We start from the raw sequence: 25,198 nt of genomic DNA on the forward strand, positions 1-25,198 counted from the left end.
AAAGAGTATTTTATCACTGACGTTGTTTAGATGTGCTAGTGTTTGGTGATAATAAGAATCAAAACCACTCAGTAGGGTTTTTTTAAATGATTTTATTTATTTATTTGAGACAGAGTAAGAGAGAGAGCTTAAGCACAAGCAGGAGGGAGGGGCAGAGGGAGAGGGAGAGGGAGAAGCAGACTCCCTGCTGAGCAGAGAGCCTGATGCCAGGCTCTATGCCAGGATCCTAGGACCCTGAGATCATGACCTGAGACCAAGGCAGACACTTAATCAACTGAGCCACCCAAGCACCCTGCACTCAGTTGGTTTATGACAGTTTTAAATCCTCTGTGCACCTGCTTATTGGCTGATCCCAGGGTATGCCTACTCCCTCTGTCCCACCCTAGACATGCCACTGATGGGGTGAGCTGAGTGACCCCTCTCTCCTCACTTCCAGATCTAAGTGTGGCCTTCTAAATATGTTTTACACTCTTCATTCATGAACCGTACAGGCCCTGGAATACAACAGCCTGTATCTTGGAAATAAAGTGACATGCTACAGTTGCTGAGGCTCAGCAGAAAAGCCTATTTGATGCCCATAGAAATGGAGCTACCCAGCCTTTGTGTTAATGAGAAAGAGCATGATCTCACTCTTCAGAGTAAATAACAGATATTGACTGAATATTTATTTATTTATTTTAAGATTTTATTTATTTATTCATGAGAGACACAGAGAGAGTGGCCAAGACACAGGCAGAGGAAGAAGCAGGCTCCCCACAGGCAGCCCAATGTGGGACTTGATCCCTGAGCCAAAGGCAGATGCTCAACCACTGAGCCACCCAGGCATCCCTAGACTGAATATTTATAATGTGTAAGATGGCAAGCTAGGCAGTGAATAGGGGTCCACAAAGTTATAAGACATGATCTTGGGACTTAAGACATAACTTGGACACAGCTTATAAAAGGCAAAAAACATAGAGCAAATCAATTCAAGAGATAGAAGCTTATTAAAAGGGAGGGATTACTTTAATCAGAGATGCTCAAGGCAAACATCTGCCTTAGTGTTTGACCCAAGCGTCAAAAGATGCAATGAGGGGCACCTGGATAGCTCAGGGAGTTGAGAGTCTGACTCTTGATTTCAACTCAGGTCATGGTCTCAGGGTCCTGAGAACGAGCCTGCGTTGCGCCCGCACTCAGTGCAATGTCTGCCTGTCCCTCTCCCTGCCCTTCTGCCCCTCTGCTCTATCTATCTATCTATCTATCTATCTATCTATCTATCTATCTATCATCTATCTATCTATCTAAAATAAAAGCATAAAATCTTTAAAAAAAAAAAGGATGCAATGACATTGGATGAATAAAAGGAAGAGGAGAAAGAAAATCTTCAGTGGAGACTATATCAGGGGTGTAGAAAATGCAGTATTAAATAGTCATGTCCAACATGAGCCCTAAGATGCACCATGGAACACATACTAAGGGAAAGAGAATGGTGCTATCTATGCATAACCGTGAAAGACAGGTTAAGAAGTTTGACTTTATTGACACCCACGAGTCACCAAATGTTTTAAGCAAGGGGGTAACCAAATCAAAGTGGCATTTTGGGAAAATGAATCTAGTGGTAATATGAAGTAGTATGAAGGACTGAGATAAAGGAAGAGGATAGAGTAGGAGCAAATTTGGATACAGGTGTAAAGTCATAAAAGAATTTAAGGAAATTCTCCTTCAAACACAATGTAAAAAAAGAAAAACACAATGTAATATATGACATTAGACAAAGGGTCAAACATCACAAAATTAAAATTCAGAGTTTGGATTAAATTTTAATTTGGGGAATGTGAAGATATAGGTCAAATTCCCTTATCTTTGTTGACATAGTATTCCAAGCAAAAGATTCTGAGCTATATTCCCAAAGAAACAATATAGAAAAGTCAGAGGGGCGAAGGGTTCTCTTTCAGTGCGAGAGCTCAAATGTTAGTCTCTCCACAAAAGCCAGTAGAAGCTTCCCATCCTCAAACATAAGCAAACAAACAAAAGAACCACTTGCATGAAACTCTAATAAAATTACGTCTGGTGGTTGGCCCCACGTAGGACAGCCCGGCCCTAAGTCAGATGATACAATATGAAACCCTTTAGAAATCTAAGATCTACCTTCTATTTCTAATTCTTTTCTTGAAAACATAAGTGGCTTCAATTATAAACACAAAAAAAAGAAGAACAAAATTAATCCTCCGAATGAGTCTATTTCAGGGCTGCACTTAATTTGTGATTTCTCTTGTGCTACTTAATTCACCTCTCCTCTTTAAATAAAGCTCCCTACAAGAAATCTTCAGCTTTTCAAATAAAAAAATGTCTCCCTCTCATTTGTGAGTTGTTTTAAGGGAGAGATGCAAGTTTAAGAGATTCTAGGCAGTCGTTATAATTGGTCTTTCTTATAAATAGTTTTCCTGATTTAAGGCATGGTCTATATTACAAATTTTCGTGTCCATTCTTCAAGTCATTCAAATTAAAAATAACATAATTGAAATATTTTTCATCAAGCATCAAAGTCCTTGATATATGTATCCAGTTGATATGAGCATTTGGGTGAGGGTTTCTCTTGGGAGAATAAGACCCCACATCCTAGGAGGTGAGGGTAGGATTCTGATCTTCTGGGGAAGGGAAGGGAAAGGAGGAAACAAACTAGATATTCCATCTCCTATTCTGACTTAGCTTACCAAAATCCTCACACTTTGAGAAACAGGGAGAACAGGCACAGGTGAAGTATTTTTTTCCCAACAGTATTCAAGATTTAGTTTCAGTTTCTTAAACTGGAGATTTCAATTTCCACTGAAACTTAAAGAAGCCCTTTTGGGATGCCTGAGTGACTCAGCAGTTGAACGTCTGCCTTCAGCTCAGGGTGTGATCGTGGAGTCCTGGGATCGAGTCCCACATCGGGCTCTTCACAGAGAGCCTGCCTCTTCCTCTGCCTATGTCTCTGCCTCCTTCTCTGACTCTCATGAATAAGTAAATAAAAATCTTAAAAAAAAAAAAAAAAAAAAAAAACCTTAAAGAAGCCCTTTTAATGTCCTAATGGAATGTTTAATGGAAAGAGTGTCGGGAGGGGAAAAGGCAAGCATCCCTGTATATTGTGTCTACAAAGTGGCAGAGAGAGGGGATTTCGCTGTGAAATCAACATTGTTCACTTCCTGATTCAGTCTCTATCAGGATGGTTTTCACACTTTCAAAAACCCATCTTTCTAAACATCATGAATAATGGATTGAGATTTCTGAAGCCCCTTCCTTTCCTTCCACAATTTAAATCAAGCTCTTTCAAAGCCAACATACTACATCTTGATTGAAGCCTGAAAAGGTTATAAATAGTAAAGGTTGAAAATTTTCCACAAAGGTAGATAGATGGAAAAAAAAAAAAAAAAAAAAAACCTTATACCATACACAGGCAAGATGTACTCTGCAGCTCATTATCAACACTGTCCTCCTCATCACTGCGCTGATGGCTGATGTCTTAAAAGAATGCAAGGAACAAAGAGGGGCCATGGCGCCACTGAGCTTTCCTCCAAGCTGAAATCTCTGCATTTATTTCCTGCCTCCCCAAAACCAGGCATATGATGCCATTTGCTTTAAGCTAAACTCAGCCCAGGGAAGCTGTAACTTGAATTCTTAATACTGTCTCCCTCTGCTGCTGGCCATTGTTTGAATGCTGCACGCTCTGCGCACTCTAAAGGATTGAAGCTTACACCTGTAAACTGTTCACTGAGTACCAATTTCCAAGCTGGAGGAATTTTTTTTTTTCCCTCTTGCTTTGAATTCCTCTAGGTTTCATGTGAAACTCTTGCCGATGTCACAAACACCAGATCTTTACAGAAAGGCTGTTAGAATATGAAAAGGACACTTCCAGCTGGGGCAGTGGAAGGGGTACTTCAAGGATTAGGTGGAGAAGGCTTAATAATAATAAGTTTATGTGCATGGTGTCAAATTTCTCAAGGATTCTCAGAAACCTGTAGCATCTGATCTTCAGAATAGCCCTGTGAGGCTGCTCCAGTTCTCAGGGAGTCCTCACTGACTTTCATGCAGTAACTATATACTGAGTGACCAGTATGTACCAGGTGCTGCTATGCCCACAACAGTCAAGGCATCTGCTCCCATGGAGCTCAGGGCTCAGAGCGAGACACAGGCAATAAACATCAAACACAAATGAATCTTCTAGATAAGATAGTGCGAGAAGCCATGAAGAAAATCCCCTGGGGTGATATCTTAGAAACAAGGAGGCTGCTTTTAGGGGTGACACTCCGCAAGCTGAGAACTGAAAGAAGTGAATAGCAAGCAATGGGGTGGTCTGAGGGAGGGGCATGTCAAGCAGATGGAAGTGCCGTTCAGCAACCTTGAAGCATGTCCTACAAATGGCAAAAAGGCCAGCTCAAATGAGGGGAGCTTTGGAAAGGATGGTAAGAGATGGGTTGGAGTTGGAGAGGTAGGAAGGGCCTCCCTACTTGGAAGCAGATGACCATGCAGAAGAGGAGGAAGGGGAGGAGGAGGAAACGGGGCTCATATTTGTTGAGTGTTTACAATGGGCCAGGCTTTGAGCCAAGTTCCCAGTCATAAGTGGTGGGGGCTGGGGCTTACACCAGGTTCTCGGAGTCCAAATCCTGTATGTCTTATACTATGCCATGCTGCCTGGCCCACACCCTGCCATCTGGAAGGCCAGCTTTGGTTCACCCAGGTGGAAATGGGAAAGAGAAGGAAAAATGATATGCTGAATCCCACACAGGATCCTTTTTACCTGCTGGCCTGTGTCCTGAGTGACTTCCAACGAGGGGCATAATTTTGGCCGGAATTTTAAACATTACAATTTCTCTAAATGCAAAGGAATATTGTCTTCACTTCCTATCTTTGGCGGCCTCTGGTCTAAAGAATCAGCTGACTGTCTCTACACTCTGAGGCAAATTCAAGCACTGAAGACAGAATATGGTTATCAGATGAAACTAAAAAGGTGACTGGAAAAGAAAAGACAAAACTTAAGCATATTTAATGCCTCTAGGAAATGAATCCAAATGGATCTTGATTAGTGTTTCAAGGAGAATGCAATGTAAGTTCTTTCCACCACCTTCCTTCAAGCAAGTTTGAATACTCTCTCTGACACTGCTTTTACATGTGCTCAAATTACTTTAGAAACCTGTCATATTGAATTAGCAAAAGAAGACAGTAATTCAGAGGGGTGCCAATGTGGCATTATTGAAAACTGCTGGCTGGAAGGCTTCCTCTGCAGGATTATTTGGGGACAATAAGTCACTTTCATCACCATGTGTCACTATGACCAGATGATGGGCTTTCTGTGGCTTTTGGAGTCAACCTTTTAAAAAGCCCACTATACAGATGAAAAGTGTACAGAGGACACCTGCACTCACCAATAAGGGAATGAGGACACCCACAAGCAAGAGCACAGGCAAGGGTTGGCTTCATTCTGGCCACTTGGCAGGGACCAGAGCCAGAGACACTGACCTTGTGGCAACCCAGAAGAAGAGTCAGGTTTCAGAAGACCCTTGACCTCAACATCAAACTCAGAGGCTGCAAGAATGAGGAATAAATGGCACAGATGTATGACATAAAATACTCCCTGTCATGATCCCAATGATGGGCCACCTCTTCAGAGAAGCCTTTCACGACCATTCTACCTCACCCGGCTTCATCACTCCCTGTCATGTTACTCTCATAATTTTCTTTTTCTTGATAAGATGAAACAATTTTTGAAATCCCCCAGTTTGTTTGCACTACTCGCCTGGCTACCCCCCACCCATCCCAGAACATGATATCCATGAGAAGCAGAATTTTAACCACTCTCCACCAGCCCCTGGGAACAAGGCCTGGAGCATAGTAGGCACTCAAGAAACATTATCTGAAAGACTTTTGACTTCACAAAAATCTCATTCTACAGGAGCAGAGGCTATTCTGTGTCCAAGAGTGCTGTTTTATCAGCTGTAACAGCGAAGCTTATGCAAGCAAGAATCCATGCAGTCATCATGAACCGTCTGCTGATGAGAGATTGACTGTATGTCTTATGGTTCCTTGGTGGAGGGAACCTTAGCAGTGGAATAGTTGCAGGGCGATTTTGGTTCTCCACAGCAAGGTAGGCACACTCCTTAGGAAGCTCGGGAAAAATGTTATCCAACCCTCCAACACCCACTTCTTGATCGGCACAATGAAAATTGTACATCATCTTGAGATTTCTCTACCTCAGCAAGTCTAATCTTTTTTGGCAGCTTTTTATTTTGAAAATTTCTAAGGTGTAAGCCTCCAGAAAGGTGCAAGAATTGCACAGTGAACACTGTAGTCTGACCAGCTGTAAATATGCTGTCACAGGGCACTGGGGTGGTTCAGTGGGTTAAGCATCAGACTCTTGATTTCAGCTTAGGTCATGATCTCAGGGTCGGGAGACTGAACCCCACAACAGGTTCAATGCTCAGCAAGGGAGTATGCTTCAGATTCCCTCCCTCTCCCTCCACCCATTCCATGCTCTCTCTCTGTCTCTCAAATAAATAAAAAAAATCTTTTTAAAACATAAATATTCTGTCACATTTGTTTCCCCTCTTCTTGTACATATGTGAATGTGTGCATGCGTGGCTACGTGTATGCACAGGCATGTGTGTGGTGTATGTCTATGTATGTATGTATATGTATATATGGGCATTAGGTAAACAACTGAGTATGTATATTTGGCTTAAATTATTTGAGAGTTAATTGCAGACATTAATATATTTCATTCCTAAATACTTCAGCATAAATCTCCTTAGACCAAGAATAGCTGCCTATACTGCAATTATCACACTCAGGAAATGTAAAATTTATAACTCTACAGTTTTCTAATAAGCAGTTAGTTTCAAATCCCTTAAATGTCCCCAAATGTCCTTTATAACATCTTATTTTTGATCCAGGGTCTAATCAAGTATCACGCATTATATTTTGTGGTCATCTTTGTTGAGTCTCCTTTAATCTAGAATGGTCCCCCAGCCATGTTTATTTGTTTATTTTTGGCCCTTTATGACACTGACATTTTTGTAGAGTACTGGGCCAGCTGCTTTACGGAATTTCCTTTCATTTTAATTTACCTGCAGGTTAAAGTCTCTCATTCTAAGTACCTAACATGACCAACATCAATGTTCCCACAAGGAATAATATTTAGGCTGAAATACCAAACCAGTGAAGAATAAGAACACTTCCGTGTTTGAGGTCTCACCTGGTAGGAGACTCTCCTCAATTTGTTAAGTCTCATCAGCGCCATCAAGTTAGCACTGCCCACATACTAGTCGATCACATACTACCTTCAAGAATTCTGTTAATCCAGGTTCTGTCTGTGTTAGCATTTATGCAATCTTTTACTTCAATTCAATTGATTTATTTAAACGATTATCCTAAGAAATAGCATCCATAAAAAGAGTTTTGCTATGCTTACTGTATTTTTCTAATACCTATCAAAGCACACAAAAATACCCCAAACAAATGTATGCACATCTAAAACTATCTCCCATACCACAGTGGGCTTCTTGGGGAAATACTGAATAGAGATGGTCATACTGCTGTGTGTGTGTCGTGCATGCGTGTAGACAGAGCTGGCATAAAAGGCCTTCTTAAGAACTAAGGAAACAAGAAAAGTATCACGGTTGTCGGGCCAAGCCAGGGACAACTTCCAAACAAATGACAAGACCTGCAATGCCTGAGAGGCACAGCTGCTATCTCCAGTCCCCTGACACCAGATTGATTGCTTCTCTATTCATTTCCCAGGCCCTCAGTAGGCAAGATTGAAAACAGGCTCAGGAAAATGCTACTCAGGCAAACTCTTGACACTGCTGAGAGGAATCAACGTGTCCTCCAGAAGATCACTCTTTGTGGCCTGTAAGATATGTATATTGGATCACAGAATTCTTGATGTTTCATATCCCTCTATGTTTGCCCGAAGGAGACTGAGGCCCAGAGATGCTGGGTGGGTTGTCCAAGGTCACACTGCTAGTTGGTGGCAAACCAGAAGGTTCATCTACAACTTCAGTTCCTCAGGGGCAGCTCATCACTTCATGAGCTCAGGCTTCCACAGGTCTGTTTCTCCCTCTTCTGTCCACAGCTCTCAGACAGAATCTCACAATCTATATCTTTGCATCCCCAGTCCCTGGAACAAATGCATATTTGTTAAATGACCTGAACACAGGGGAGGTGGGATAAATGTGACAGTGGAGTTCTAAAAATCAGACATGGGGGAAAAGAATGAATGAGAAAAGGTGGGATCAAAGAATCTCATATGTCCAAATTGAGGAGGTGTCTGCATAAAGCACTGCCTTCTATTTTTTTTTATTTATGATAGTCACACAGAGAGAGAGAGGCAGAGACATAGGCAGAGGGAGAAGCAGGCTCCATGCACCGGGAGCCCGACATGGGATTCGATCCTTTGTCTCCAGGATCACGCCCTGGGCCAAAGGCAGGCGCTAAACCACTGCGCCACCCAGGGATCCCTAAAGCACTGCCTTTTAAAGTCACTAGGCACAAGAATTAGTCAAGGAGCTTGTTAAAACTGCAGATTCTTAGCACCACAGATGCAGCTATTCTGACTTTGCTGGTTTGGGGCAGGGCTTAGAACTCTTCAGTTCAACAAAACACAGGCTATTCTGATGAAGGGGGTCCTCAAAACACACTTTATGAACCACTAGCAAAAATAATACAGTGCAGGGGTGCTCAGGGCAGTAGTTACTAGATTAGGCTGGGCTGAATCACCTGGGAGGGGATTGTATGGACAGCAAGGAAGATAATGAAAATGCAGTTTCCCGAGCTCCACCCCAAGTCTTCAGAATCAGAACTGGAGATGCATTGGGGGGGGGGGGGGGGCAAGAGTCAGGAAACTTTGCTCCTGTGGCTAAGTGCTTTGTTATAAGAACCTGGAGTGGGGGTATTAGCTTCTTGTCTTCATCCAATCATCTCCACTCATCCCCAAACCTCCCATCTATGAAGCAGAGACCATATGGCTCTCTCGGATGTAAATGGTAAATACTCATAAGGAAAGGCTCTTTGAAAAAAAAAAAAAAAAAAAAAAGAAAAGGCCCTTTGGAGGGTCATATAAATGGATTCTAAGGAGAAGATGGGGAGATTTGGGGAAAATACTAGATTAACTAAAAGACCAAAATAACTATTTTATACACAGAAAGGTAAGAAAAACTGGAAGGATGAGCATCTCCCAAGAGTTTAAATGTCCACACTGTGTCTATGGATCCTGCTCCCATTATTTCCCCATATAATCTAGACTCACACAACCGGATACAGTGATCACTAGTTACCAGTGGCTACTGAGGACCTGAAATGTGGCTCCCATGATTGAGGAACTAAATTTTTCATTTTATTTGTGATTAAATTTAAAACCCAATACACCAGTTATTAGAAAACATTTAAGTGTATTTGAAACAACATGGATATGTGAACCTGCTTTTTCAATTGTCAGTTTTTTGAAATCTGAACATAGGTCAGATTTCTGGTGAAAATTCAGTGTCCAAAGTGCAATTTGCTGTATAAAATACACATTAGATTTCATAGGCTTGGAATGAAAAAAAAATCAATAAATTTTAACTTAATCACAAGTTAAAATAGCAATCTTGGATATACTGGGTTAAGTGAAAAACATTATTAAACTTAATTTCACCTTTCTCTTTTTACACATTTAATGTGGCTACTGGAAAATTTTAAATTCTGTAAGTGGCTAGCATTATATTTCTATTGGAGAGCACAGTTCCATTCAAGATGGTACAGAATGTGACTATTGAATGTTGTCATTAAATATTTTGAAACCATCTTGGTACATTACTTTATAGAGGGAAAAGAGCTTTCCTCTATAAATTAGTCACCCTGGGGACTGAAGGCTGATTCCTAGGATGCTATCATTTTGGAAATTCAATCTTTTCCAGATCTCATCCCTATCTTGCCTCTACCACGATGGAGCAGCTTCCAGAATAGATGATGAGTCTCTTCTGAAAAGAAGCCTCCAAATTTTCAACTGCCAGTCTGGTGTTTACATACCCGATCACCCTCTACATTCAGCAGCCTTACTTCAAGTGACTTTGGCTTACTTCAAAACTCCAGACCCACCCTTAAACAGTTTAATAATTCACACTAATGAGACCATACACATTATGCCACTGGCTCTCAAAGAAGACCCAATACTCTACTGAATAAAGGCTACAGCATCTCTCTCCAAAGAGACTAGTTACTAAGCCAACCATGTCAAATTCTGGCATGTTGGTTAAATAAATTACCAGGTGGTGATATTCTTTCCTAACCCCTACTGTGGGTTTTCTGTCTGAAAACTGCTTTCATGGTTATTTTTCATGTTATCAGGCATTGACTCACCCCTTGAGACAGAGGTTTTTGACTTGGGGTCCACGGTCCCCACTGAGAAGCCAAGACCACAAAGCAGGGAATCCATAACTGTAGAAGGTCTTTTCTGCCTTTTTTTTTGTCCCCACTGATCAACAACTGAAATTTGGCATTTTCTTCAATTTTATTTTCTTCAATTTTATAGACAAGCAACAGACTACACTACTGCCATTAGTATCTGTGGCAACACCAATAAAAATCACAGCTATATATATATGGCAATACAATTGTTCAGAAATCCTGAAATATCATTTGTGCATATCACAACTTTATTTTTAAAATTTTATTTATTATTCATGACAGACATAGAGAGTCAGAGACATAGGCAGAGGGAGAAGCAGGCTCCCCACAGAGAGCCCGATGTGTGACTCTATCCCAGGACCCCAGGCTCACATCTTGAGCTGAAGGCAGACACTTAACCACTGAGCCACCCAGACATCCTTGCATGGCACAACTTTAAAGTCATAATAGTTAATTCCTCCTGAGCATAGCCATTCCTAATACAGAGAGACAATTATTGGTCAACTTCTCACCTGGTAGTCATTCAGCCACAATAGGGAAAAGGTGCGTCTTCTCACCCAGTGATCCAGATATCTGGGTTACTTAATGGCCGTCCCTATCTACACTTATTTATTCTTCACGGATAAATAGAAGTCAACCATTTAAATTATTTGTTATAGTTTTGCAAAAGTGGACATTCTAAATGAGAATGTTTAATTCTCCATAAATTAGCACTGTCTTTTGAAATTTGACAGGTGTGGGCTGCAAGTCTACAGCAGGCAAGTTCAAACACATCTGATGGTAAAGCTAACTATTGAGGAGTATTATTTGAAATGTTTTTTTTTAAATACTGATGACAGATCAGGCAGTGATATAGGTCATGCATTATACTCTAAATACAGTGTGACAGAGATTCCAAGAATCCCTGAGAATCCACACGTTTCATGGGTATTTTTGCTGTGGTGGTGGTTCTTGGTAATCTTATTTATTTTTTATATTTAAAATATTTTTAGATTTAATCTAGACAAACTAAAAATGTTAATTTTACATTAGAGAGTAAGAAAGAGCACATAGGTTTTACCAGACTTCCAAAAGGATATATAATGAGAAAAATGGTTAAAAACCCCTGAACTAGGCATTGCCAGGACCCTGAACATCCATGTGCATTTGCTAGAAACATCTGTTACAGATGGAATGCACAAATGTTAACTGGTCACAGTCATGTTCAGTCACCTCTTCAACTCTACCCTTAACCAAGGAGAAAGATTTCTCTGTATTAGACTCTACTGTGATCGGCATCAAGAAAAGATAAAGAACATGACTTTTTAATAAGAAGCAAAAGTGCACACTTTCACCTGTTAAAGACCTAGAGGTTGATGATGAGTTAGAGGTTTTGGAGATTGGGAAGCAAACTGTAACTTCTTAGTGAGTGACTCAATAAATTACCATTAATTTTTCTAGAAATTGGTTGGCTCTTCCACCTGCAATATGCAAAGTGAATTAAAATCATGCCTGTTATTACTGAATCTATTTCCCTCAGTTAAGTACAATATGAATGTATATTTAGAAACACTGCAACACCTTCCAGTTTCAAAGAAAGCTATGTGGGGCTTCTAGGCTAAAATCAGGCACGGCAGAAGAAAGCGACACTCAGTGAAGACCCATGTTTCTCAACGCTGTTGTCCCAACATTTAGAAACACCCCTGGCATAAAAACAATGCTGTCACTTGGGGAAATTTTGTTCTCTTTTTTTTAACACCAAAAGCCAGATTCAGCCCACAATTTAATATTGTCAATACATTTTCTTCATTACACAACTGGCACGCCAACTGTTACCTAAGCACTTCACTCTTCAAATCCCACACCCACACATTCTGAACTCATCTGCACCCAGATATGAATAAAGATGAATAGCATCTTGAGGAAATAGCTTCTCCATTCTCAAATGGCAAAAGCTATGGAGCAAACATCCCACGGTACCTGAGGGATTTCTCAGAGGAACAAGAAAGAAAGAACCCTGAAGCCACCATTTTGTCAGGAAGATCACATCCTTCCATGGCTACTTGCCCATTGGGGAATCTGAAGTCCAAAGGGACATCAGAAATCCTTTTCAATATTGAGGTTCTGTGACTTTCTTATAAAGAGAGGACTTTTTTTTTATTTTACTAAATTTCAGATAATTAGGTTTTGGTAGGTCAGCAACCCAACTCCGCATCTCTTTATGGGGAATGGTTCTAGGAGACCCTGATGAAATTGCAAATGCTTGGAAATAGTCACTTGCTTGCATGCTGGGTAAATAGGAAAGCATGCTGACTGTATTTATTTTACTATCATTATGTCTCCATGGGGTGGGCTAGTAAAAAAGTGCAAGCTGTTAACAGCTTGGTATATACATACACACACGCCCCACACACACTGTATACTCTAAAAGAATTTATTTTTCCTTCATCTCAAACCGTGACTGCAGAAAATCCCCAATACTCAAGTGAATTGTTTTCCAAATGTTTATAAATGGGATGTTTTGTCAGTCTGTTCATTAGTGTTCGTTCATTTGACAAGTTGTTAATGAATGCCTACTATGTGCCAGGCTGGTGGTGAACATTACAGACAGTGGTATAAACACAGGCACGTCTTTGCTCAAAGAAATGTTTCACAAGGTGGCTAGGTGCCCAGACTAACCTATAGTAACCTCCCATATTAAGCATCTTGGGCTGCAGTAACAAAATACCACAGGCAAGGTGCCAGCATGGCCAATATCTTGTGAGAGATCTCTCCTTGGGTTGTAGATGGCCTTGTTCTTGCTGTATCCTTATGAGACCATTCTTCAGGGGATGTGGATGGAAAGAGAAGAGGCAAACTCTCTGGGATCTCTTCTTACAAGGGCACTGATCCCATGATGAAGGGCCCACCTTCCTGACCTCACCTAAACCAAATTACCTCCCAGAGCCCCTATCTCCAAGCACAAGTCACATTAGGGGTCGGGGCTTCAATACTGCTTTAATATCAAATGTGCTGTGTCACCTATAATGTTGATTCAATAGCCCTAAGTGGTTTCAAATCCATCTCAGAAGAATACGACTTTGGTTCCTCCGTGATTTGGCCTCTGCAGGGACCCCAGATACCAACAGAGGGTGAGAACCACAGTAACATCATACACCTCAGTCCTGAGGACCCAGGTGGTTTGGGGTTTAGAGGAGAGTAAAATAAGTTTTGAGGCTCAGGTCAGCATCTAAAGCAGAAATCATTAAAATCTCTACAGTGAAATCAAAATCCAGAAATGTCATGCTTTTAAAAATCAGGTGTCCTTACTTCAAAGCCTGCCTGCCTCTTCGAAGCATCTTATGATCAAGTTCAATCAGCCAACACAGCAAAACAAATAAAAATAACACAAAATCAGAATAACAGCAAGATTCAATGTATTATATCAGGCCTGAGGCTTTCAAAAAGCTGCATTCACAGAGTACTCCTAACCAGGCCTGAGGAAGTAGGCTAGCTGCATGTTGGCTCCTCTGCTGTGGGAAAGCCAACATCCATTCAACCCCATCCCTCAACAGGAAAGGATTTGACTCTTCCAAGGTTTGATCATTTCCTTAAAAGCTTGTTCAAAGCCAGCCTGGAATGGACAGGGATCGATGAGAAGAAATTCCAGAAATCCTCTGATGAAAATTGTGTGCAGCTGACTTCCTTCCAGACAAGCCTCTGCTACCTCAAAGAAACAACCAGCACATAGCACAGAGGTGGAACGCGCCTTTCCCCATGGTCCGGAATCCATGCAGAAGCAATCAATAACTTTTAGCTGTATCTCTGACATACACACTTCCAAAATGGAATGTCAAGCTCCCTCACGTTTTTCATAGAACGAAGGGAATAAAACACTCCTACATTTCTCTTCCCCCATCTAGTGTCAAAATTGAAAAGGCAGGTAAGGACATTCAGGTACCTTTGGGTGACTTGACTCACTCTTGGGGCTGTACCGAATTGTGTATGGCTTTGCCACAGCACAGAGGGTCTGGGAATATGTCTAATGCGGGTCTGGTTCTTTGCAGGGGCTTTTATTTCCATAGTCCAAAAGCTCCTCACAGCAAGTTACATAGGACAAGAAATATGACAGCCATTTGGCAGGCACCAGGGGCTCAGAGAGTGGAAGGGACTCTCACCTTTGGTCACACAGCTAATGACAGAACCCTATTCAAAATCAGGAATTCCAAGTGCAGATTTTATCATCTTCATACCAGCTTGGGAACTAGATCTCCATTCTTCTGCAGGAGGCTGGGTAGAGCCTGCGGATGTGTTCTGTGTTTTGTTTTGTTCTGTTTTTAATTGAATTAGTTCAACCATTAAACGTCAGGAGCTTTCACATAAAAAATCTGGATTCTTGACTTTTTTTTTGGGGAAAACCAAACAAAGCTCAGATCCATCCTCACACAAAGGCAAAAGAACAGAGCTAAGAGGAGACTGTAGCTCAATTCCCTGTGGATCACCTATAACCCAAACATGATCAAAGACTCCTTCTCCCTCCATGGGTTCATGCTCAGCTACACAAAATCCTAGCAGGTCATGCTGTTCTCCCTTCCGTGCCCATGCTCACGTGACTTCCTTCCTCTGCAATGCCTCAGTCTGTCTTGCCAGTTTGGTGGGTGTATGGGATCAATCTTTCAGGATTCATTTCGAATGCCCCTGGCTCCATGAAGTCAGCTCTTGGTATTCCTGGAAAAACTAACCGGCTCTAGAATATTTTATGTTTATTTTATTAAACCTGTTTTCATTTGTTCGTATTCAGTGTTGGGCACACAGGAGGCAATGAACAATGTTTTGATCAATACTAAAAACAAAGAATTAAATAGTACTTATCACGTGCCAGACACTGTTCCAAGCACCTCATACATACAAAGTCATTGAACCCTCACAACAGTTCCCATAGAGAAAATGGAGGCATGTTAAAGGTTAGGAAATTTTCTTGGTCTGCTATGAAGTTGCAGAAGGGGAATTAGAACCAAGTCTGGCTACCTCCAGATAGATGGGTGGGTGGAAAGACAGAAGGAAAGGAGAGATGGAAGAAAGGAAAGAGAGAGGGAAAGGAGGGAGAATCAGTCAGGTGAACTGTCAAGAATAGGCAATGGCATGTTCTGTGGTAGGAACTGCAAGGCTGCTGGTGGAGTGGGGGTAGGGGCAGTGGTATGTGCTGGTAAATTTTAACAACAGATTCCCTGGGGATGAAAAACGCTGCTTTGTAGTGTCTGTGAGTTGCTCTGGTGTCAGTAGTCCTACCATAGGGAATTTTAGCTACCAGCATGATATCACTATCATTGAACGCAGAGCTGGAAAGAGGAAATGTGACCAATTGGCGGTACTACCCAGTATTACCACCTCAGCTAGAACACACCAGGGCACAGGATGTGCCCAGGAAAGTGACTGAGGAAGAGACAGGCAGGACCAGGTGAGGAGGGAGCTCTCAAACCATACTAAGGAAGTAACTTCCTCAATGCAACAAGGGGTAATTTGAAAGTTTTTAGCAGGAAGTGATACAGCATATGGTTACAAAGATTGGCACATACTCAAAACTTCAGGAACCCTCCTTCATCTTTCCTACAACTTTCCTGAGTGACAGTTATTGCTGCAAGGAAGCTTATCAATGCTTCTACCCTTTTCCAACTCTATCCTTTTACGCTGCTATACTTCCCTCTACCACTACTCCTGACAATCACCACCATCCCCTTATTCTGGGCTCCTGGAAGTGCTCTGGGTGTCAGCAGACCCTCGGGACTGTAGAGTGCCTCCCTATCAGTACTGGTTCTGGGGTATGTCAGGGGTGGAAGGCCTAAGCAAATAAGTGAGCTTGAACCACCTGAATAGGAAAGTCATCATATGGAGTGTAAATAAAACAAATGCCAGATGCACCCTTGACATTATGGACCACAGAGCTGGTAGGAGCTCTAGAAAGCCTCCTGTTTACTGGGGAAATAGAGCAGAGGACAGTGAACTTACCCAGCCCAAAGATACCAAGCTGGTTAAGGCCACGCTAGAAGTAGAATGAGGTTGCCTGGTTCCCAGGAGAATACTCTACCTGCATATAAAAAGGATGTTTTCTGAAATACTGCCTCCCTGCTGAAAAGTCAAAGGTTTTCTTAGGAGAGCTTTTTCTACTAAGCAGGTTCTATTTCACCAAAGAGAACAAGCAGAAACATGGTGATCTCCAAGATCAGGGACATCCTGTCACCTCACAACATAGGACAATATGAACCATCTATTTAGAAAACCCTATACGACCACAGTCCCCTCTCTATCACTCACAGCCTTATTATTCAGCTTAAGAATTCTCCAGATCTGGACCCTGTCCCATGGCTCTCCATCCACCTGCCTGCACTAAAGCCATTTCCTGAAAACCAGAAGTGGGTAGGGAAAGGAAGTGAAACTTTCAAAGCCATTGTGGCAGCTCTACTTTAGGAGGAAAAAAATCACTGGAGGAGGAACTTAAAACTTTCAGGCTGAAATGCAATGTAGTCTGATAATTCAACCTTACTTCAGGTGAACTAGCCTGAAACCTACAGGGCATGTAGCCAAGGCAGCCATCCGGACCGAAATACAGGCCAGTATTCATCTAGCCAGGAGCCAGAGGCTGCTGCTGCTCCAAGGAAGCCCATTTTCTAGTTCTTACAAAGGCATCCCATAGCCTGCCCATGCCCCTGACATATGACTCTCTTTCCAATAAAGGTCTTCTTTATTTGCCGATGCCCACCCATCTCTACAACCATAATCCCTAGGAATAGGTGGGGTAAAGCCAGTTCCTTGGGCCAGAAAAGTGAAAATTGGTCCAGAGAGAGAGAGAGACAGAGAGAGAGGTCCCAGAGAGATAAAAGCAGTTCGGAGGACCCTCTTACAATTTGCCCACATCTGTTCCAATGCACAGCTGCAGTGTTAGTTGCAGATACTAAAGTATATGGGTTCAGGGTCCTTGGGGTCACAGACGCCTAGGGCATTTATCAATAGAAAAAAAGCCACAACTTTGTTTACTAACGTTGAACAGCCATTTAGTATTTCATTCCATTATGAATGCAGGCTGCAAACCTGACATGTAGTAGCAGTCCGAGCAATCTTGCCACTGATATAAATCAGATATTCTCCTATCAGGACACAGCTGGAGCTGTTATCTCAAAGCAGCATTGCTGCTGATCCCTACTTAGGAGAGATGGTAGCCATCCATCCGTCCTACCAATAGATCTTGGGGTTACACGTACATTAGTATGTCACAATGGTGTGTGTGTGTGTGTGTATGCGTGTAGTGTTATAATCATCTGTGTTACATTTTAAGCATTAAATACATAATTCTGGGGGCCCTAAGCTTGGCAGACTGCCAAAGAGCCGTAAGGCATCAATGAGATGAAGCACCCTCAGCCTGGTGATTGAGGAGCCACATTAACAAGGAACAGGGGGATGTGAGTATGAGGCATGCCCGCTGGCTGAGATGCTAGCCTGCCTTTGTGTTGACCTAGACCTTGAGGAATTATTTGGGTGTATTATTTTTCCTTGTGTACTTCTTCAGCTCTTTAACACTTCCATTAACTTTATCTTCTTATTTTTATGCCTTTTTAATCTTATCCTTCAGGTCTGGTTTGCTATCAATCTCATTTAATCTTTCTGTACTGATGGCTGGGTTCTCTTCCTTCAGGTGGTCTGTTTACCCTCTTGGCCTGCCTCTTTTACCCCCCTCTCTCTCCTACGCCTCCTTCTGCTGCAGCTCGACTACCTCTCTCTCAGCCCTCTTGACCTGGGTGGCTATCAGTCATCGTCCTTTCTTGGGTTTTGCAATAGATGCTTTGGGCACCAGGGTTTAACCCTATACCTTGCATTAGGGAAGGGAATTAATTTTGTCTACAGGACGTGTTTCTAAGAAGTAACCAAAAAACAGACTAACCACCTGAACAATGATAACAAACATTCCATGGTAGGAGGGTACCCACCTTTGCCAACACAAGCTTAAAATATAATTTGTAGGAGGACAGAAAGCATTCCTGCTTGATAATCCCTGATGTCCAGAGATGCCTAGGGAAGGTCAGAGGACTGGACCAGGATTCTTCTCAGTGCATGAATTCCCAAAGTAGCAAAAGGAAAGTATACTGCTGTGTCACTGCTAACAAGGTGAGCCCTCTGTAAGCAGGCCTATACCAGCATTGCTTTTTCTAAATCGGAAAGGTTACACTAGAGGGAAAGCTGGTGTGACTTCCTGACCTTTGTGCTTTAGCTTTGGACAAACATACAAGTGCACTGTACCTCCTCTCTGCCCTCACCAGGGGAAATATTTGTCCTGAAATAGACAACTCTCCCAGCAAGGTATTAAATACTCACATGTAGACTGAAAATTATATCAATGGCCTACAAGAGAAAGGAAGAAAGGAAAAAAGGGAAGAGTGAAAGAAAAGAGAGAGAAACAAAGAAACTAATCTGCATTTGAAAACATACTTAGCCTTGTCAGGTATTATTCTGTGTCTGATCATGGCTCACAATATTTTATTTTTTTGTATTTGTTTCTGACTTCTAAGAAAAGGCACAGGTCTTTAAAAAAAAAAAAAAAGCTGTCTGAAAGTATAGTGATACTTGCATTGGATAGTTAACATAAAAATCAGCTCAGAGAACTCAGGATAAATTGAAACCACAAATTTTATAAATCTCACTGATCTGGGTGGTTCTTTTTCAATATTTGTTCGTTTGTTTATTTTAAATGAATTATATAGCCTTTATGATAAATTCATCTCCTTTGAGAAAATAATGCATTCCAAGCCTGCTAGCTCTTGAGAAGACCTCAGACTTCATTCTCACATACAATGGCCATTTCATAGGTCATGTTGCAAGGTATTAATTCACTGGCTTTTTATGTAACATGTATAATTATATACTAATATGTATGTCAGACTATAAGAGCTTCCATCATGGTTCCCAGCCACTTGTAGAATAAAGCTCATCAAAGTCACAATCTGCAGTTAAAATATTAATTAAATATTATTAAATATTAAATATTATTGATCATATGGAGTATTCAAATTTAAACATAAATTAAGATATTAGATATTTATTTAAAACAAAATTGGTGAGGTTAGTAAAGCTTCTCAGGTTCTATTGATTCTTTTTTTCCCCCTGCCAACCTTCTTCAAACTCCACAGAAACTTATGTGGCTTCTCTTGCTACTAAAAGTAGGTCAAGTTCAGATGCTCTGGTCCTTGCTTATGTTTTTGTTTTCTAACCAAAATATCTAACCCAAACTGAGAAGTTTAATTCATGCTATGTATTGCATAAATGCGTTTACTCATTGTATTCTGAACAAAGGGCTTCATTTTTTTCACAACCTTTTCCCCAGAACACGCTGTTTAACAGGAATCATTATTCTGCCAACAAACTGATATCAGTTTATATGGTTTAAGATAAATACATGCAAAAAGAATTGTCCCAGCAGAAATGCTGTGTGGGCCCTTTAACACTATACCACCTAGGAGCCACAGCAAAATAGGTAGACAGGATGCCCACCGTGCCCACCACATAAACAGGGTGAGGCTCCAGGTAAGTCTCCCATTGTCCCTGAAAAGCTAGGAGTTGGGAACCAGGATGTCTGCCCAGATCAAAAAGGATTCTTCCTTCTGTGGTCCCTCAAGGAGAGACTCTTTCTTTTGGATTTTGTCATACTTGATTTCAGTGTTACATCTTTTTTTGCTCTCACATTGCTATAATCTAACTAAACCAGCATCCTTACCTTCAGAAGGTTACTCTTCTGGGATAATTTGATTTTTTCATAGTTCTCCCTGAAGATTAGGGTAACTGTGTATTTTTTTTCCTGACTTACATAAAACAATATTCATTTCTAATAAATTCTCTAGAAAGTGAATGCTTCCCTTGAGATAACTGGGGACTCTGGGGTTTAGATCAGTCAACCCAACACATATGGCCAAACTGAGGTGGTGGGGAGGCAGGGAAGGGGGAAGAGTATCTCTTAGTGTAGGCTAACCATGGCCATTCCATTGTCACCCCTAAGCCCTTTCTCAGCCAAGCCTCCATGGATCCCTACCCCAGGTTCTTGATAGCACTGTTCCCCCACCCTCATCTTTTCTTCCTCCACCCCCAGTTACTGCCTGAGGGCTTCTGTCCTGGCTTGTCACAACATCAGGGATGGAAATCCTACTCCAGGCAACATAAAAGGCACCAAGTTTCTACCATCTGTCTGCCTATAATTCTTACCCCTCATGTGATTCTAAGAAACAGGCTTTTCCCAGTCCCCCTCTCTGTTTACTCCAGCTGACTTTTTCTTGATTTGTCTCTGGGGGCAGGACATCCTGATACTATAGCTTCAGATAAAAGACATGGGATGTTCTTAGAAACCAGAATTCTGTCCTACAAGAATGCCTAGGGGTATATGGAATCCCTAACCTGCTGGAGAAGGTCCCTTTGTTATAGGGGATCAGTGGGTGAGAAAGTGGCAAATAACTATTTTCCCCTTCATAAGTCCCAAGTATGTGGACGGGAAATATACTGTTTTGCCTCAGATTTGCATCAGCTAGGTTGGACCCAAGGGTCAGAAATCCAGAAGAAATAATATCAAATCATTTCACTGTATTCAAGAGGATTTCTCTTATCTTCCCGAATACTTGGGGGTGAAGCCAGACAGAGCTACTCAACTTGACAAAAAGACCGCTAAAATGATTGAAAACCCATTTAATTTTATTTAGAGTCATCTAAAGGTCTGCATGGTTAGTTAGATCTTGTTGATCTGAAGGTGTATAAGTACTGGGTTGCAATTTTTTGCAAGTGAGGCACATTTGTGCTGATTTATCCGTCATAGGATACTTTTCCTAGTTATGCCGATTGAGGCATTTATGAAAAACTGAAGTTTTTTGATAAACAGTTTTTCCCTAATTGATTTTAAGAGGCTGTAAAACAATAGCAGACGACATAATCTATTTATGCACCAACATACTTTCTTTTGACTAAGAGTCAGAAGACAGTGCTTCTAGTACTAGCTATGCTAGGAACCTCACATTGAGCCTAGAGCGCATGGCCCAGTATCTTCCCTGCCTCTGGTTTGGGACCAGTGCTGAGATCCCTTTAGCTCTAATATTCTGTGATTCAATCACTAGGAAGGGACTCATTTGCAAAATACAGCTTGTGTAGTTTGTGACTATAGAATCTCTGCTCACCTTTGAATTCCCTCCTTGCCATTTCTCCTCATATTTAAAAAAGGAATGTCTACCAAAAGGTCCAGAAAAGAAGTCCATTGACAGCAGCCAGTTTCCTAAATTTAATTCCAAAACCAAGATCTCATCCTACCCAGATGCACCTCAACAGACTTCTCAGAGGGGGGATATGCACCTTCAGTTTCCCAGGACCATAGCAAGGACTGGCACGTATATAGTATGTTTCTAGGATTTGGAGTAAAGGGCTCACCTCACCTCACCTCACCCTCACCCATACTTTCTTGTGGACAAAAGGTCTCTAGCGCCAAATAGGGCTGGGGGCAGGGAGCACACCCAGTGTTCTCCACCCACAAGAACTAACTAGCTTCACCACTTACTGCTGGATGACAAAGAGCCAATAACTTCATTTCCCCATGGCTTAGTTTTCTTACCCATAAAATGGGGAAAAAAATAACTTAGTCGTCCAAGGTGGTTGTGAAGAGTATAACTAAAACAGTTCACTCGAAATATCAAGAAGAGTGCTTGCCTGGCACAGAGTAAGAGTTCAATAAATACTAGCGCTGATTGTCATTACTACCTGTTTCCCCCGAGAGCTCAGCAATGGTGGGAGGGAAACTCTGGTGTGGATTTGAAGTCTTCCTTCAAGAGTTCCCCAGGGACATGTTCCAACCTGTTTCTACATGCAAAGGGAAGTGGCCTGAGCACAAACCTAGGTAATAAGCATCCAGAAGGAAATGGGCCCAAGGGTGTTGGAAGCTAACTCTTCCCGGGGTGAGGGACTTAATTCTGGGATCCTACCTCAGGTGTCCAGGTAGTTCGGCAGAAGCCCACGCTCTATCCCCACGTCGCCTGGCCTGTGAGGGTGTGGCCTTTGTGCTCAGGAGCTGCACCCGGAGTCTGCGCTGAGGGAATCCCCGTTCCCGCTCCTTGGGGCTCTGGGAGCTCGCTGCTCCAGGGGTGCCCCAGGATGGGAGGGACCGACCTCAGGATTCCTCCCCGGGGCCCTGAAGAGTCCACGGTCTCTTCCGCAAGGGTCTGGCCCAGGCGTGGGGCCCAGGAAAGGGGACTGCGCTGAGCTCTGCTTTCTGCCAGCTGGTTACGGAGGAGCAGCAGACTTATACAGGGCAACCCGCAGAGACGGCTGTGCCCCAAAAAGCCTGCACGTGGGAGGCCGGAGCAGGCAGGGCCAGGGGGTTGAAACAGCTCCAGACCCACGCAACCTCCAAATTCTCCTGTGGGCCAGTGGGAAGCGGGACCGGACTCCCAGCCAAAGGCGCTGCTGGGAGAGGGGCGTGCACCTCTTCCGAGAGGGAAGGGTTAAAAGAGGTGCTTCCGGGCCTTCGGTAGCCCCGTGTGCTCCCCACCTGGACGCCGGAGCCCGGGGGCCGCCCGTTCTTTGCCACAGCAGTCTAGGCCCCCTCCCGCAGGCGGTCTTGCCTTCCGGATTGCTGGGGTGCAAAGGGGCAAAGAACCTCGCCTTCCTCGCCTTCCTGCGCTTCCCGCAAAGCGTCTGGAACAACCAGAAGGATCTATCTAGGGGCAGAACGCGGACAGACCCACCGCTGCCCAGGGGGCCCGGGCCTTGAAGCCAAGTGTCCCCTCACCCGATGCCCACACCCCCTCGCCCTGCTCCGCACGCCCGCCGGCTCTGCGCTCCTGGAGCCTGCGGGAGCAGCGTGGGGCTCCCCCACTCCCTCGCTCCGCCCAGGTGCGATTGGCGGAGGGGCGGGGGGTGGGGGAGGAAGGTGGCTCCCGCGGCAGCCTCCGCCCCGGTGCTCTCCTCCAAACGGTTCGAACCCCTGCCTACTCGCGGGGCGCTGGGGACTCCCCCCTACCAGCGCACGCCTCCCCTGGGGGCCAGGAATCCCCTTCCCACCCTGCGGCTGTGCAGACCTCTTTGATTCTCGAGCGCCCGGCAGGGAAGGTGGGCGTGGGTCTACGGACCTGGCTGCGGAGATCGAAGGGTGCATAAGTGGGTGCGGGCGAGAGAGGGGACTAAGGTCCTCTTAGAGCCAGGGAAGGCATCCCTGGTCCAGGATGCGACCACTCAGTCACCGCCTAAGATGCTAACGCATTCGGAATCTCGCCGGGAGGTTTGTTTCTCCTGGAGAGGAAGGAAGATCGCCCCATCCCAGGCACCCAGAAGCCGGCCTTCCCCAGTCCCCCTCGGGCGCTGGCATTCCTGGGCTCCATGCTGCCTCCCTGCGCCTCCCCAGGTGCCCAGCCCCTCCCCCGTCTGTATTTACACACCCGGGCCGGAGCCCCCGGGGCTCAAATCCCTTTTCCTCCTCGTCAGGTGACGGCTCAGGGTTGGCCCCTCGCCCACTTTAAAAGCAGAGCCCAATGGTACCCTTTCAACCAGGTGTACCCCCGACCCTCGCTTTCCTCCCCCACCCCTCCAGCAACATTTCCCTCCCCGAATGACTTACTTCACCCACCCGGATCTGCACTTGCCGTTCCCGCGGCACACAGCCGCAAGCCACTCCAAGGGTTTCATTACCGAGTTGGGGGTGGCATTCGCAAGGATGGACCGACTCCCGCCGTGCTAGACAGAGCCCCAAGGCTAGCCGCAGCCTCCCCACCCCAAAACGTCCCACCTCCCACCCCTCCTATTTCATTCTCTCCGCTCCTCTCCAACCCCCACGGGCAGGATAAGCATTGCTGGGTCCCAAAGCCTCGCGTCTCCAGCGGGAGCTGCAGGGAGTGGAAAAGTCGACTGGCAAGAACACCCGAGAGAGAGATGGGCAGATGCAAACGTCAGGGGGTGGTAGTGGGGTAGACTGGGGGAAGGGCGCACGCGAGAACTAGACGTGCAACTTGCTCGGCACGAGGTGAGCACCGCGCAGGGAGGGGGGCACAAAAGTTTGCAGACTATTGCATGGCAGCCGGCTGCACGCGAACGGAGGGGTCGACTCCCACTCGCCAGGAGAGGTCTCTTCCAGGGTCTGCGCCCAGGGGCCCGGGGGTGTGGGCACGGCTCTGACCTGGGGTGATAGGAGTTCCCCTCTACTTGTTACGGAAGGGGCGGCCTAGGCACCCGGGCAGAGGGACGACACCGCGCTTTGCGAAAAGCAACAGGCGGCTGCACCTTACCTTGCGCCAGTCCCGGGCCGGGGCGGCTGCTCCATCCTCCTGGCGCAGGGAGGAGGCGTTGGATGCGTCTGCCTGGGGGTGTGCAGCTGCCAGAACTGCGGCGGCCGCGCTCCCCACCCCGCGGCTGGCCGGGCCGGGCCGCCCACCCCAAGCCCCGGCCGGGAGGGCTCGTGCCGGGTCGCGGCGGCGGCGGAGCGCGGGACGCGGGCGGTGCGGGGCTGGCTCGCGGGGGCTCGCGGGGGCTCGCGGGGCTCGCCGGCGTCCTCCGGCGCCTCCGCCGAGCGAGGGTGCGGCCCCGGGCGGCCGTGCAGAGCCCCGCTGGGCTCCGGCGGCTGCGGCGGCTGCTGCAGACCCTGCGCGCGGCCCCAGAGCCTCGCAGGAGGAGGAGGAGGAGGAGACAAAGACGCGAGCGAGGCGAAGCGCCGCTCGCCCAGATGCGATCGTCTCAGTCACTAGAGGGGAATCGCCTCCGAAGCCGGCTGGGGTGAGGGAGGAGGGGAGGAGGGGCGAGGAGGCAGGGGATGGGAAAGCAGCAGCGAACGAACGTGACTTGG

The 25,198-nt window shown here is 44.6% G+C and overlaps 1 protein-coding gene across 5 annotated transcripts in view; it reads right to left on the reverse strand.

Moving 5' to 3' along the window:
* Positions 1 to 24,799, reverse strand: part of LRRC3B (leucine rich repeat containing 3B) — an 85,205-nt gene extending 60,406 nt beyond the window's left edge. For 2 of the 5 annotated variants that reach the window (XM_038570181.1, XM_038570182.1), the window contains exon 1: positions 24,645 to 24,798. The gene's annotated coding sequence lies outside the window, so the exon portion shown is untranslated. Of the gene's footprint in view, positions 1 to 22,349; positions 23,125 to 23,980; positions 24,112 to 24,644 lie in introns of those variants that run through there. The other 3 variants (XR_005376709.1, XM_038570183.1, XM_038570184.1) reach the window with 3 other exon arrangements.
* Positions 24,800 to 25,198: the final 399 nt, after the last annotated feature.

This window comes from Canis lupus, chromosome 23 (genome assembly GCF_011100685.1).
Source record: "Canis lupus familiaris isolate Mischka breed German Shepherd chromosome 23, alternate assembly UU_Cfam_GSD_1.0, whole genome shotgun sequence".
Classification (NCBI taxonomy): domain Eukaryota; kingdom Metazoa; phylum Chordata; class Mammalia; order Carnivora; family Canidae; genus Canis; species Canis lupus.